Source organism: Podarcis gaigeae (assembly GCF_964106915.1).
Source record: "Podarcis gaigeae genome assembly, chromosome: 7".
Lineage (NCBI taxonomy): Eukaryota > Metazoa > Chordata > Lepidosauria > Squamata > Lacertidae > Podarcis > Podarcis gaigeae.
In genome coordinates this window covers 70,344,678-70,358,300 of record NC_139683.1, presented here as the reverse complement: position 1 = coordinate 70,358,300, position 13,623 = coordinate 70,344,678, and positions in this window count along the sequence as shown.

Sequence of the window (13,623 nt, the reverse complement as noted above, 5' to 3'; positions counted from 1 at the left end):
GATGATAGATAGATGATAGATAGATAGATAGATAGATAGATAGATAGATAGATAGATGATAGATAGATAGATAGATAGATGATAGATAGATAGATAGATAGATAGATAGATAGATAGATGATAGATAGATAGATAGATAGATTGATAGATAGATGATAGATAGATGATAGATAGATAGATAGATAGATAGATAGATAGATAGATAGGATAGATAGATGATGATAGATAGATAGATAGATGATAGATAGATAGATAGATAGATAGATAGAGAGATAGATAGAGAGATAGATAGGTGATAGATAGATAGGTGATAGATAATTAGATAGATAGAGAAAGAGATAGAGATAGAGATAGAGATAGAGATAGAGATAGAGAGAGAGAGAGATAGAGATAGAGATAGAGATAGAGATGATAGAGATAGAGATAGAGGTAGAGAGAGAGAGAGAGAGAGAGAGAGAGAGAGGTAGAGAGATAGAGATAGAGATAGAGATAGAGATAGAGATAGAGATAGAGATAGAGATAGAGATAGAGATAGAGATAGAGATAGAGATAGAGATATATTTCAAACACCATTCAGGTGTGAGGCTGCTGCTGCTCTGCTTGAGCCTGGCCGAGGGAAAACAAGGCTTTAATAAAGAGTTCTATGCCCAATTACCAGGAAATGTGACAGACGTGAAGGGGCTAAAAGATCCAGCCTAAGTCCCCACTCTCTGCTCCCAGCCCTGCCACACCCCTGGAATGCCCCCTTTCCTGTGGCCCAGGATCTGCTGGGCTCAAGATCTGCTGGTATATCTCTGGCTAAGCCAAGATTGGGGACTTGACACCAGCTGAGCCACAATGCTCATCCTAGTGGATCTTGCCATAGGATTGCCCCTTCCAAGGCATACAACATGTCCAGGTAATGCAATTGTCCATGAATTTGGATGAGCCAATTTTTTTGCCTCTATCATTTCTATGAGGAGATCTGAAATGGGGTATTTCAGAAGTGCCTGAAAAATCAGTAGCCAATATGTCTTCTTTTTCTTTTTTGTAAATATGAAATGAAATATACGATGATACTTTCAGAGAGAGAGAGAAGAAAAAGTGAAGATTTCTAAAGGTGTGCATGACTAATTTACAATAGTATGCTGTTAAATTGTTACAGGCATCTTACTGGCAAATCCATGAAAATTAAGCTTTCAGATTCTTTTCTATCAGAAAATGAATACTAATGGCAGCAGTGCTATGCAGAGCCAGTAATAGACAAGTGTGTAAAGAGTGTGTGTGTGTGTATCACATTTCTGCCCCGCACAGCCAAGTGTTGGCTTCAAAGAGGTGATGAATATTCCATTATTCCACTGGATCATCTCTCTATTATTATGTACCTTAGCCACACAGTGATACTTAATTCACTCCATTTCCAGTGGAACTAAATAAGTTCTTTATACTTCACTTTGCCCTGAATGAGATGCAAAAAAGCATCAGTTTCAGATGGGGTTATCTAAAAAATAATAATGGGGGGAAAGAAATGCTTTTTCAACTTCACCAAGGGAATTTATCTGTAATCATAGAACACACACACGCACAAACAAATATTCTCTCATTGCTATCTCAAACTGTGAAGAAATTTGACAGTCAAGCTCGTTTAGAAATTAACAAGCCTTATTGCGGGGGGTGGGGGGTGGGAAGGGGAATCACCATGCAGGTACAACAGATCTACCAACATCAGCAAATTCAGATATTAGCCTGAAACTCCATCCTCTTCCTTCCCCCAATACTAGTATACCTGAGGGGCGTCTCCACCCCCATTGTTCTGCCCGGATGCTGAGGTACAGCACCGAGGGTCTTCTGGAGGTTCCCTCACTGTGAGAAGCAAAGCTACAAGGAACCAGGCAGAGGGCCTTCTCGGTAGTGGCATCCACCCTGTGGAACGCCCTCCCATCAGATGTCAAAGAGATAAACAACTATCTGACATTTAGAAGACATCTGAAGGCAGCCCTGTTCAGGGAAGTTTTTAATGTGTGACATTTTAATATATTTTTAATCTTTGTTGGAAGCTGCCCAGAGTGGCTGGGGAAACCTAGCTAGATGGGTGGAGTACAAATAAGTTTTTGTTGTTGTTAGTATTATTATTATTATTATTATTATTATTATTATTATTATTATATCCTGTGTCATTCCTGTGGCACTCCCTTCACCTGCCATGGCCATTAAGTGCCTGTACTTGCAATTAAAATCACAAAACACGCAGCAAAGTAAAACATAGAAATATAGCTTTTGGATGTTTGAAATATGCCCTTGTGAGTTCTAAAACTTCTCTGTTCTCCTAGCATACCACACATTGAGTAAGGCTAAAAAAATGGTTTACTTACAAACTCTTCAAAGATCAAGTTCATGTGCTTATGCTGGCATTGCCTAGCTTTGGCAGGGATCACTTTACTGAAACAGTGATCCACTGTGTCCTAATTCATTCATCTTAGCAGATCTTGGGTTTTGATTGCTCTCTTATTTATCCTCTGAGTAAATCCATTGAAGTCAGTGGTCAGTAGGTCATTTATGGCCTTTGGGTTTCCGGTTTGCTTTGTGTATGACTTCGTCTGGCTTCAACCCAATGATGTTAATAGCATTAATTTTTACTGGCAAAGTGAGCACATACTGGCTGCATACAGAGCGTATTTTTAAAGCAACACACACACCTTAAGAATCCTTGGAATTGCAATTTGTTATGCATACTGGGAATTGTAGCTCTGTGAGAGGTAATTGTTGTTCCCAGGACTCCTTCAGGGAGAAATGTACTTTAAATGTGCTTTTCAATGTAAGCCACTGACTATATTGAAAGTTAGGGCTTTTTAAACAAAAACCCAAATCACGTAATTTATTTTAAAAGAAAATAAATTTAGTACAAACCAAGAGACATAGTAAAACAAAAACAAAAACCTATAACAAGTATTGTTTGAGCACATTTAAAACTTCATGCATCCTACTTTGTTTCCAGCTGAATGAGCTGAGGGTTTGTGTGTGGGGAGTCATGCATTTGTGTGTATCTACAAAAAAAGGAAAATAACAGAGAACATTTTCTTTGAATGGTATAAGGTGATTATGAAGAGCACAGAAATCTGACTGAAATTGTGGTGGTGGTGATGGAGAGGGATAAAAGCTCTTCTCCAAGGATAAGATTATAACGGTCACTAAAAAATGAATTAAAATAAAATGGAGAGTGCTTTGTCTGCTATGAAATCTGCACCATGTCACACATTCCAAACCTTAAAAAACAGATATTGCAATGAAATGAAAAATGTAGCCTTTCTTGTCCAGCTTAACATAGACTTGTGCATTTCTGATATTGACTATCGTAAATGAAAGTGTTGCAGATGACTGAAGGCAGACAAAATAGCAAATGGTTTTGAACTGTGTGGTAAACAACTCAAACAGCACCGCTCACTAAAGGAAACATAGTTACGCTGTTCCAATAGACACAGTCTGAGAAGAAAGGAGAGATAAAGAGGAAACTGCTGTATGCCAGTTAGATTATTGGTCCATGTGGTTCAGTACTACTGTCTACATCAGGTGTGAGAAACTGGATTACAACTCCCATCAGCCTCAGAAAGCATGGCCATTGACCAGGGATGCTTGGAGTTGTAGTTCTGCAACAGTTCCCCACCCCTGGTGTCTTCAGAGAGGACTTCTTCTTAGCCCTGCATAAAAATACCAGGATTGACCTTTGGGATACATAACATAAGTCCCAGCTGTGAGCTATGATTCTTCCCCCAAACTCCGCCATGAACAACATTTGTCTTCCTTCTCATCCATGAATGATGGTTCTAGAAATGAAGCAGCAAAGTGAGATAATCGTAAAACATCTGAGTGAAGCATCTTCTAACTGTTGATACTTTCATAACAAGAGCTATATATTGACAAAAGAAAGTCATCCATTTTACCTGCAAAATACAGGAAATAACTAGAATTTAGAAACTTGATTGCTCACTGTGCTTCTTACCTTAATGGGGTCCTCGGCTTTTGAGTAAAATGGAGGGAATGCTTTGAATGGTGGGAGAACATGAACTTGTTCACCTAGTAAAATTGTAAGGCAAATGTTGAGATATTCCTGCTGAGGTAAATTCCCTGAAGAATGCTGAGATAAAAACAAACACAGTTTGAGAAGATTAGCACAATTAATCGGGGAGTTTCCCTAAATGTTTGGGGGATGTTGTATGTGTGTGTTTGTAGTGACTAGTCTGAGCCCATTTACCTGGTAACAATCTCCACTAAGTTCAAAAGAGCTTTTTTTTTTAGTAGACACGGTTGAGATTGCACTGTAACTATCTACTTGAGGCCTGCAGAGAACATTAACATCTGTGCCCTGGATGTCCTTGGCCTTCACCTGTGCTTTGCGGGAAGAAAAAAACCTTATTCAGTCTGTGAAGTAGTGCTTCTTCTTTTCGTAGAATTGTAACCCCCATTCTTACAGTTCTATTAATTGATTCTGAATTGCCCTCAGAAAAATGGGAGCTGTTTCTGTCTGCCATTAGATTTGGGTAGACAAAGACATCACTGATGCCAAACAGAGACATTACAGAGGGACACAAATGGTGCTTAGATCAATGAGTGGGCAAACATATTCCCTCCCATTTTCACCCTCAGTTTAGATTATACTTGAAACATCTCCAGAAGAGTGGGCTGCTTTTTTCATCATCATCACTCCACCATTTCTATTCAACACCATTTTTTCTCATTTTCTTGTGACACAGTTCCCATGTGAAAAATTAAACTGTTGGTTATAATTGAAAGCAGAGTTAAGTGCTTTATTTATAAGCCCATTGATTCCAGCGGACATCCATTTGGTTGGATTGTAATCAGCAGGTACCAAATCAAAGAAAATGTCTGAAAGCTACCTTTTTAATTTTATTTTTTGAGATGGCTTTTTCACTTGAAAGCTTTTCCCATGCAAACACCTCTCCATACAATGTATGCACAATGCATGTGTTAAACCAAAAAGCATGGAGAAAGTCACATCAATTTAGTCTTTTAAGGGTCCCTAATTTATCCGTGCTCTTAAGCAGCTGTGTGTCTTTTGACATCCCTTTGGGCCATTTAGATAAACGAAATTGTGGTGCATTTCAAAAGGGATAACAGTTTTGGTTTGAGATCACACAAGCAATGCAAACCAAGGCTGCTGAGATGCTGTGATGACAGAGATCTTTCCCAAGAAGGGAATTCGACTGCCTGAACCAATTAGGCAGAAGCCTCAAGGGAGAAAGCTTTTAGCCAGATTACCAATACTTTGTCCTTCTGGCCGATCCATAAAGTCAGTGGGACGAGAGCTATGCTAATTGGCCTACGGTGCATGTGGGAGGCATGTGTTATTTCCCGATAATTGGGAGTTTGGATTCCTAAAAGTCAATCAGCAGAAGAGAGAACTGTGAAACCAAGTGGCTTTATTAGAAAGGGAAATTCAAAGCTCAAGTCATGAAAGACAGGGAAGCTTGACATGAAAAATGACATGTGTGCATGTTTGAGTTAAACTGATCTTTTTCAAGCCTCGAGGGGAGAGCTTAGGTCAGCTGCTATTTCAACAGAGCCATTTAAGCAGACCCTGATCATTATGACTTTGGTTGTCTCATCCTACTGAAATGAACCTTGATTTTTTTTCTTTAATTCCCTTTACAATTCAGGCCACCATTTCTACACATCATATTCATTAAAAGTTCATTTGAGTTCCCTCTCTCTCTCTCTCTCTCTCTCTCCAACCAAAGGAAGAAGAATTCACATGGATGTTTTTAACCTGAATAAACGGCTCCACAAAGTGGAACTAGTCATGGTTTCCAAACAAAAATAACAAATATCAAAACTTTCAGAAGGCCTTTTTACTATGCTGCACTCAGGTTTCCTGCAAGACTTTACAAGTCTTCTGAAAACTTGATTTCATTGCTGAATAAAAGCTCTGATGAACAGAAGAAAAGCCTGATGGGGCAGATCAATGGTCCATGTAATTCAGCATCAAATGCTCACAGTGACCAACCAGATACCTTTGAGAAGCCCCAAAGTACCACCTGGGTGTGGTAGTACTCTTAACTGCTTGTGAAGTGTTGAGCTCAAAGAAGGGTTGCAAGATAGCACCCTTCAGTTGTGGACTACAATTCCCACCAGCCTGAAGTTGGCTACCCCTGAGGTAAAGCAATTGAACCTAGGTTGGATCAAACTAACTGCCCTATTCATTACTGCCTAGTAAGGATGTGTCAATCAAGACATTTCCAGTCAGTGGTATTTTTGCATGCCTTTACCCATAAGCTGATTCATCCCATTTCTTCATTATTCTGCAATTTAAAAAATAATAATCTGCACCCTCCAAAAAACCTCACATTTAACTATGTATTTAAACATGTATTTTTAAATATATTTTCTCACACACTAACAGAGAAATCCTTGAGTCAGCCAAAAGCCAGCTGAGGGGCTTCTGGAAACAGTTCGTAGGCTTCTCAACAATCGGAAAGGGAGGGCGATTGTCCAGATAGCCCACATTGCATTGGAAGCCCATCAGTACACCCATGGAAATCTCTGCAGGCATAGGTGTTCTGCCAGCGGTATTCTGCCAGCATTTGGCAGGGGAACATTTCAGGTTGTGTCAGGAGAAGGTGTGGATTCATAACATCCTAAGCCCCCTTGTTAACAAACACACACACACACGGCCCCCAAACAATGCCAATTTGAGTCTGGTTTAGTACTGGAAACAATGGAAGTGAAAATGTGTGTGTGTGTGTGTGTGTGTGTGTGTGTTAGAGAGAGAGAGAGAGAGAGACTAGTAGTTGCCTTGGCCACTACTATTTGGTGATGTCACACATCATATTAAATCAGATATTCCTTTGCAAAACAACTCTGAATATTTTGTGAACGTATTTAGGTAAGGAACGAAATGGTGGCTGCAGGGAACATTACCGTTCCTGATGGCTATCTTAAATAAATAGGATTTCAAATATCAGGGCATGAGGTGGAGAAATAACATTCCTTTAAAGAAGTATGTCACATTTCAAGGTGGCTGTGCCCATTTGCTTAGAGGCACCCTGGTAAAACCGAATCTATGACATGCTTCACCATTTGTGTGATTGGCACATCATGTTCACTTGCTACGCAATCCATGCAGACCAAAAAGAAATATTTACACTCAACGTGACACTCTAAAAGGCTGAGCAGCAAGTGTAAAAACTTTGGAGACAGAGCCATTTGGAGACAAAGACTTCCACAGCACACTGAGGAGCGGTTGTTGTTGCAACTGTCTGTCCCAAGAGACAATGGAGTGCGCCTTCAAGGGTGAAGTCAAACTGCTGGAGAATCACAGCACCTGCTGTTGTAGCCTTATTGGAGTTCACCGATTGGGTCTGCGTTGCTCCCGGACGGGAGGAAGGAAGTCAAATGACACCGAGGGTTGGTTCAGAGAAAGAGTTCTTTATTTCTGCTCTCCGGAACAGCAGAAAGGCACTTGCATGGTCAGTCCACAGCAAGTCCAAAGAAATGAGAAATTTCATGCAGTATATATATCCTCCAGGCACCCTCTCCCTCATTCTCTAGGAATCCAACCACGTCAGCCTATGTACGCAGGTTGACATCACATATGTTCCTGTTCTGGTATTCTTAACCATAAAAGGGTATTCCTTCCTGTACGTCTGACCATAAAAGGATATTCCTGTACCTACTCTTATCTTGGAGCAAGAGGTCACTAACTCCAAGAAGACACTCTGGCACTGTTCCCGGACTAGGTCCATTCCTTCACTGTGGCCGCAGAGACCGGTAACTCATAACTTCTGCTTCTTGCATCACCATCATTATTTGCTGCATTAGCAGCACTGAAGTGACCTACCTGGGGCACACAAGTGTGTGTGGAGGTCCTGGGCTGCCCAGACAACAAGACCCCCTCTCAGCTTTGCTGATGTGGTTGAAAGGAAATCAGAGTGAGATGTTTGGCCCCAGTTTGGCTGCAGGAGTTGCCAGAAGGAGACGTACAAGATGCCATCCAACTGTCTTAGGGACTCCACTCCAAATTTGTGTAGGATTTACTCCTTAGCCTTTTCTTCTCCCAAAGATGTCCTTCAAGGCAGTAAGTACTATGTTTTTAGATCTTTTTATTTTTATCCTGTTTACCTTGAAGCCTGTGAAGGAAAAAGGCAGGGCATTATTATTATTATTATTTGAATTTACCTAATTCACACTTTTCAAAAGAATATTTTCAAGAAGAATATTTTGCAATGCAGTTTTCCAGGCAAATAAAATGTACTGCAGTGCATTCACTAGGGGGAAGTGAGCATGAAGATACATATATTAGGGGAAATGGCTTTGCCAAAAATAAGCATGCAAAATGTGTGCATGTATGCTGAAATCAACTCCAAAATGCTGCTGAATTTTTACAAATACTTAAAAAAAAAAAAAGACACAGACTGATGTGGAAATGTGGAGACTTGGAAAAATGAGCAACTGAGAGAAAACAAAATTAAAAGATGTGCTCCTTCCTACCACCTGCCTTCAAGTCCCCACCCACCCTTTCTGCTGCCCTGGGAGCAGCAAGGAATTACATGATGGCTCTCTCTATCCTTCCCTCTCTGATGCTTGGTACACTGCTGTGGCTTTGTGCCAGGGGCAAGGAGTGCAGAGAATTGCCACTCTCATTGCGGGAAACATTACAAACACACCATGCTCAGATTATGCTGTAACATTGGGATTGCATTTTGCATGGATTCATTTTGGAAACACTGTCCTCCATGGGTACAAAGTGTTCTCCTGATCCTAACGTATTTGTATACCACATGTGTATTATTATTATTATTATTATTATTATTATTAATGCACAAGTGATTTAATTGCAAAACAACTTGCACTTCCTTTAGCTACTCTCTTTGCTACTCAGAGCCTAGTCAGAAGCCTTATCATCTATCTATCTATCTATCTATCTATCTATCTATCTATCTATCATCTATCTATCTATATATCATTTTGTTTTTATGCATTTGAAACAAGACGTTGGGGCTATGCACGGGGAATCTATTCAGCTTTCTGTGGAGGAAGCCTGAATAGAAAGAGAAGGGTGGATGAATCTTTCAGTTTTAATTTATTTCTGTTTTCCTCCCCACCCCCTTTCTGCCAGCATTTAATTCAGTTCACCTCATTCCCTCATCAAGTTGCGAATTCAACTTAAAAACAAACAAACCAAAAACACATGAAAATTCACATGCATTTTCTTTTATAATTCTCCTAATGCATCTTTGTCTCATGTCTGCCTTTTTGCAAGGAATTTCCCTCAATTTTGTACATAATTTTTGTTCATATGTGCATTTTGGTCCACACTTTGGGTTTGGAAAACTGCATCACAAAATTCAGAGAACCATAGCTTTCAAAGGAGAGCTGTGTTTGGGTTTGTTTCATTCTTCAGGAAGTGCAAAGAAGGGACATTTGCATTAAAAAATGAACTAAACAAAGTCCTCGCCCATCCCTATGTGATGATAATGAAATGTGCTGGCTGAGTGGTAGTGGGATATGATGAGGGATGTTGAGTGGAAATGGAACTGAAATGAGAGAAATGACTGACGGATAGACGGTTATGCAGCAGACTTATTTCAAAGTTATTAAAGCCTGTGAATAATAAACAACTTTGGAGCTTTCTATGTTTTAAGCAATATTCTTTTCCTTCTCAAAGCACCACAGCGCAAACAGCCCCCCTTCCCTTTTTAACTACCCAACCTTATTCAAGTTGTTTGTTTCAGAAAAATGAGACTTATTTTTAGCTTCAAACTGGCACAAAAACGCTGTTCCCTTAATCTTCTCAGAAAGTTGGGTTTCAGAGAATCAGAGAACTGAAAGGTGTTAACGAATAGGCCTTAAACCAGATGTGGGGGGCGGGGAGAGCAGGCATTGTGGGGCAAGGACAGTCTGTTTACTTCATCAAGGAGCAATGGTTAAATGACCGCTCCCCACATTAAATGGGGGTTGCCCTTGTGTAGTTGCATGCAGCCCCCTGGACCCTATGTGGCACCATTAGCACAGGCTTGGCTTCGCCTTCCCCAGGTGGGAGACCTGGAGGTCTCCGCCTACCTCAGCCAGTTGCCCAATCTCACCTGGGGAGGCATTGCCAAGGTGATCAGGCCAGGTAGAGGGAGGGACTACCTGCCCACACAATAGGGGGAGGATCTTACCTGGGAATCATCAGTTGTTTCCAGAGCTTCTCCCACCCTGCCCACCCTCAGTTAAGACTTCTTTTGCAGGTTAACCTTTTCTTCACAGGTACGCGGGTGCTGCTACATCAAGGTCGCTGTTGAAGGGCCGGAAAGGAATTCTCCTGCATTGGCAGGTTTGCCTTTCACTTAGCAAAATGTCACAACTTTGGCGGTATCAGGCCTTGGGCAAAATCCTTTAGTCTATCTTCCCTGAATGGGGGGGGGTATTGAGCAGTGACCCACACCCACTCCTCTTTGTGGTGGCGATACCATTAAAGGGCTTGTTTGAGGAGAGGCTTTGGCCATACTCCTAGAGATTGTCATTGCTCTCCCCTGTGATGGCGGTGTAATGGGGGCAGGCACTCTCTGCTTGAACATATGTTCTCCAGAGCCAGTCCAATACCCACACACACTGGATATCCCTGATGTTCCCCAGATGCCCGGCAGGGGGACTGGGAGGGATAAACACCCAGTGCCTGAACCAAGGTCTACCCACATCTGAAACATAATAAAGTTGTGGCCAATTTTACTCCCATAGCACTGGTCCATGCAAAACACTTTGCAGATCTGGCAGTTAGAAGGAAGGAAATGACACTCTGCCCTTAAGGAGGGACGCAGGTGGCGCTGTGGGTTAAACCACAGAGCCTAGGGCTTGCCGATCAGAAGGTCGGCAGTTTGAATCCCTGCAATGGGGTGAGCTCCCGTTGCTCGGTCCCTGCTCCTGCCAACCTAGCAGTTCGAAAGCACGTCAAAGTGCAAGTAGATAAATAGGTACCGCTCCTGCGGGAAGGTAAACGGCGTTTCCGTGTGCTGCTCTGGTTCGCCAGAAGTGGCTTAGTCACATGTACGCCGGCTCCCTTGGCCAATAAAGCAAGATGAGCACTGCAACCCCAGAATCGGCCACGACTGGACCTAATGGTCAGGGGTCCCTTTACCTTTCTTAAGGGGACAACATTCTCTTCCAACCCCCCACTGAAGTCTGTAAGCCTTGTTAGCAATTGTGCTAAACTGTGGCATGAACAAGCTCTCTTATTTCAACTTCAAGCACCCTTCCATATGTACAATGAACAGGAGGAGAAGGAGCTTCTGAAATCATATAACAGGTCAGTTTAGATTGCTCCAGGAACCAAAGTGTTTAAGCATGTATTTGACAGGGAGAACTAAGACGTGTTCTGCCTGCCACAAATGAATTATTGTTCCTTTAGGGTTACAAATAATGTGTGTGTGTGTGTGTGTGAGAGAGAGAGAGAGAGAGAGAGAGAGAGAGAGAGAGAGAGATGGAGAGCCAAAGAATCATGAAAGACCTAGACCACAAATCTGCCTACCTCACTGTGTTTCAGTGAATTCCTAACCTTGTTCCCAACTTCTCATTATACATAACAAAGTAACAGCATTAAGAGATGCTCAAGTTTTGAGTGAAGAGCTCTTCTTTTTCCACTGTCAACAAACTCACAGCGGGGTTTCCAAACAGCATTCAAGCAAAGCAGTGAAAAGGGAAGAAATGTAACTTCATTCAATCTCTACTGAGTAGGACAGCATTGCAGACCCTGCCCTGCACCCACCATATTGCAAGCCTGCTCCAACTCCAGGGATGTCCACATGCTTGCATAGCTATCTGAACGGATGGATCACACAGATAAACAGCTGTTTCTACATAGCTTCTACATGATGAGGACTCCTGCGCAATCAGGAAACCTGATCACATGGAAACCGACATGCATGCAACTACTCACAAGTAGGTTTTGTGAGGTCAGATGTCTGTGCCAATGTGTGATAATCACATGATGTGCCCATCGTGCAATTCATACATGCAGAGGACTTTGCTCTGCTTTGAATAATTTTCCTTAGGAAAACATTTAAATAGTATGTGGCAGGTCTAGCATCAACGGTCAAAGCCTCCCTTCAGAAAACCCCTTTAACGGGGAACCCTGGTATCGCCGCCGCAAAGAGGAAGATGGACTAAAGGATTCTGCCCAAGGCCTGATACCGCCAAAGTTGTGACGTTTTGCTACGGGAAAGGCGAAACCTGCCAATGCAGGGGAATTCCTTTCCGGCCCTTTAACAGCGACCTTAACGTAGCAGCGCCCGCATACCTGTGAAGAAAAGTTAACCTGCAAAATAAGACATTAACTGAGGGTGGGTAGGGTGGGAGAAGCTCTGGAGCCAAGTGAGGATTCCCAGGTAAGATCCTCCCTCTATTGTGTGGGCAGGTAATCCCTCCCCTACCTGGCCTGGTCTCCTTGGCAACGCTTCCCCCAGGTGGGATTGGACAACTGACTGAGGTAGGCGGAGACCTCCAGGTATCCCACCTGAGGGAAGGCAAAGCCAAGCCTATGCTGTTGGAGACGCTCCAGATCTAGGGGCTGCACGCATCCACGCAAAGGGCGCCCCCCGTTTTAAGCGGGGAGCAGTCATTCCCAATGGCAACCAGCCACCACTGGTTTAGTTGACACTGGATTTGTTTCCCTTCATCACTTAACTTTTAGACTGACAATATAGTGCACGAAGCCTAGGAGAAAGGATTTCATACATATGGGATGATATTGTCAGGGAAAGAAATGAAAAGCACAGTGGTGATAGGAGTACAAGAAAGCTGAAGAATAAATTAACGCAATGGTGCAACCTTGAGCACATCAAGGGCCCACGTTTATAACCTGATAGAAGCTGGAGAGCCGGGCCTGATTTGCATAGGCATTTGCATTTCTTCAGTGAGATCAGCTTCTTTAATTACTGTTACGTTGCTCCAGGCTAGATCTCCATTCCTATTATAGTATGAAAAAAGTGTCATAATGCATCTTCCTGTTTAAGCAGCAGGCTAAAAAATGAGAACTCTGGAGTATAATAAAATGGGAGAGTAATTTATGTACTAATGTACAGCAGATTCTATGCAATGTGTCAGTTCAGAAATCTTTTGTCTAAACACTAAATTAAAGTTGGTCTAGCAATTAACAACCCTTTCAGAATTTGACTACCAAGACCAAAGTTGTGGGACATTTTCATCCTCTGTGGTGCAACACATCATCAGCTCAGCACTCAGTTTTGGTAAGGGTAGTCACCACTTAAAAGTAAAGGTAAAGGTACCCCTGACCATTAAGTCCAGTCACAGAAGAGTCTGGGGTTGCGGCACTCATCTCACTCTATAGACCGAGGGAGCCGGCGTTTGTCCGCAGACAGCTTCCGGGTCATGTGGCCAGCATGACTAAGCCGCTTCTGGGGAACCAGAACAGCGCATAGAAATGCTGTTTACCTTCCCATATGATCAGCCCATAGCTGATCATTTATTATATAAAATACAATATTTTGCTCAGGGATGCTGTATGATTTATAATCTATTTGATCATATTGATGGAGAGATGAGCAGGTAGTATGTTGGAATTGGACAAGTGAAGTCATCCTGCTGAGCTGTGAAGCTCACCAGGACTTAGTCTCTCCTACCTCACAAGTGAAT